The sequence below is a fragment of the Glycine max genome, chromosome 17 (genome assembly GCF_000004515.6).
Source record: "Glycine max cultivar Williams 82 chromosome 17, Glycine_max_v4.0, whole genome shotgun sequence".
NCBI classification, from domain to species: Eukaryota; Viridiplantae; Streptophyta; class Magnoliopsida; order Fabales; family Fabaceae; genus Glycine; species Glycine max.
In genome coordinates this window covers 28508278-28511342 of record NC_038253.2, presented here as the reverse complement: position 1 = coordinate 28511342, position 3065 = coordinate 28508278, and positions in this window count along the sequence as shown.

Sequence of the window (3065 nt, the reverse complement as noted above, 5' to 3'; positions counted from 1 at the left end):
CGGTTTCTAATCATATGGTCCATTAAGTCTATCATATGTTGACAATAGCTGAGAAGTCTGTGGATCTCCTCGGGGGCGGAGTAGGTGTCCGCCATTGCTTTGGCCTTGGCTAGCAATCGGGGAAGTTCTTGACTCCTGTTCAAAGTAAGAGCAAATCGGTCCATCCTCATTGTTGCCTCTTGGTGCAATGAATCAATTACCCTTTCCCTTGCTTCCCTTTCTGCTGATATCTTGGCGTACTCATCCTCTAGCCTTTGCTCGTGAGTCGCCGCTAGATTTAGCTTCTCTTTGCACTCATCGATGATGGCCCACATATTCCCTTCAGTCTCGCTTAACTGTTGGGACAAATTTCTTTTCGACCTAAGGCAAGCCTTTAGCTCGTCCTTCAAGATCATGCCTTTGACCCGTGATGATTCCTTTCACCTCTTCGGAGCTTGAGCTCACTATTGCTGCCCTATAAAACCCCTCAAAACTTTGCTTTGGTCGTGTTCTTCCTTTCGGGCCTTCTTGGTTTCTCGTTCCAAGGCTTCAGCTGTGGCCATATTGACGTCCCTTAGTTCACCATACTCTTTTCAGACTTTGATGGCTATGGACTTGAACTTCTCTTTGACTACCCGGGCTCTTTCAAGTTTTTCCTTTAGGGCTTGTACCTCATCACTTTCTTCCGAAGCTTTAACCTCATTGTCTCTCACAGTCTTTAGATTTGGGAGCCAATCCAATCCTTGTGTCCGGACTCTTAGCCACTTATGATAGCCGCCGATGATCCCATTACTGCTTCCCCTAAGCTCCCTGTCCTTTCTTCACGCCGCATCCCATGCCTTGCGAACTCCTTGGAGTACCCTCGCGTTGTGGTCACTGAAAACCCCGTGTGATGAAAGGCGTGATGCTTTCATCTGATGGCACTCCTCTCATGGGGCAGCCAAGCTGTCTTATGGCGAGGACGGGATTATAATTAATACAACCCCTTGTTCCATCAAGGGAACATTTGGACATCCTTCGCATGAAGATAGAATCCTGATTCTTCCTTCCTTCTAGCGAGGGAACCAATTAACAGACGCCCCTCCATGCTAGCCAAGAGTTGGTCCCAATTCGCCTTTCCTTTTTCGACGCACGAGCAGTGACCTTGTAGCGGATAGACGGGCCTACCTTCTTGGAGAAAAAAGGTGTGAAACCAGCCACACATAGAGAGCCAGTGCACAACAAACAATTCGTGCACCACTCTTTTCACCTCCCCGGTCGAATGTGTCATACATGGCCAAAATGGCGTCGACCGGGCTTTCCTTGCCATGATGAAAGGCGAGGAAAGCGTCAATCGCTGCTAGGTCCACTAACCCTTCCATATTCGGAAAGAGGACAACTCCAAAGATCAAAAGCGCCAAGATGTCAATAAAAGAAAGCCCATTCGCCTTGATTTTCCAAGGCCTTTGCCATTTCCTCCAAACACTTCCTTGGTACTCCGACTACCCCATTCCTGTTTTGCTTTACCCGGTCCAACTCTTGTGCTGAGATTTTCACTACCTTGGCAACTCTTGTCGTGGAAGGATAGAACCCAGAGAAAAGATATGGCTTCCTTCCTCCCAGTGGGCATCCCAGGATTTCTTCAAACTCTTTCACAGTCGGCACTAGCTGGAAGTCCTCGAATGTGAAGCACCCTAAGGGCTGGTCATAATATTGGGTGAGTGATGCAATGGCTTCTATGGATACCTCTGCTATGGTTAACTCTAAGATCTTTCCGTAAGTCTTGCGGAAGGCTTGCATTTGGAGAGGTTCCATCAACCACCCTAATTCCTTGATGCTGGTGGTATCTAGGCTTTTAACCTTGACTTGGTAAAACCTCTTGCCGGTTTGATTTGTCTCCATGCTTACTAAAGTGAGACAAAAAGCTAGTGCAAATCAAATCTCCGATATCTCATGGGTGGAATGGATGAATGCATGAAGGAATGCATATGACACAGATGCAATCTAGGAATGCGGGGGTCCGAGGAATTCGTCCCCTTCTTAGATACAACGTCTAGGGGTAGCCAAGTGCCCCAACATACGTTTTTAAGAAGGCGACACGGACCCTCCGTTGGTTTGTTTACAGAGGGGATCAAGATAGAACCCATATGCGATGCATATGCAAAAGACGCAATACGAGAATGTACATAGCATGAGAATATTCATTGAACATAAGCAAAAGGGTATATGATACTTATGCATGGCAGTGTGAAAAAATGGCACGCAGCGTGTTTGCTTCGCGCCCCTATTTAAGGGACCTATAAGGGAGAGAACTAACTAGGCTTTTAGCAATAATCCCCAAGGTGGTCATATCTCTCTTGATGGTTTCTAGAGGTATCATCCCCTTCGAAAAACATATTGCAGCAGTAGGGACTACTAGCAACAATAAGTTTTCAAAGAGAAAAGCTCTAGATGAGGGTTCACTGTAATCAAGCAAGTCGGAGACCTAGCATGATCACAGATTCACCTCCACTCCTTATGTTCCCACGAGCCCGGGTATAGGGCCCTTTTTCACTCACAATGTGTGCAAATAGTGTTGGTGTTTGTGTGCATCAAATGAATAAATATTTACTTCATGCATACATTTTAAAACGCACTAAAAGCAACAAAGAGTTTATATACACAAGATCATAATGAAGGGAAACCAACAAAGGGGTAAGTCACGGTAAAACATTGCAGTTGATTTAAATGGCCTAACTCTCTAAAAATAGTCCCCAGTGGAGTCGCCAACTGTCGCAACCTACCCTTCGGCGGGAGGGCGACACGTGACTCGCGGGATGCGTGTTCCACGAATGGAATACGCGCGGAGTCGCCACCAACGTTTATTTGAGGAAAACGTCGGAAAAACCGGAAAAGACGCGATCTACGAACTTTTAAGTGAAAGGTTCGGGAGTTGTATTTACGCACGGGGAAGGTATTAGCACCCCATACGTCCGTCCCAAGGGACGGCAACCTTTAATCGAATGTGCAAACATGACTTTGATTTTTTATGTTCCCTTTTTATGTCTCTATATCCTTTATACCCTTTTTATATTTTTCTCTTTTTGTGGTCGACAAGGGTGTTTCCC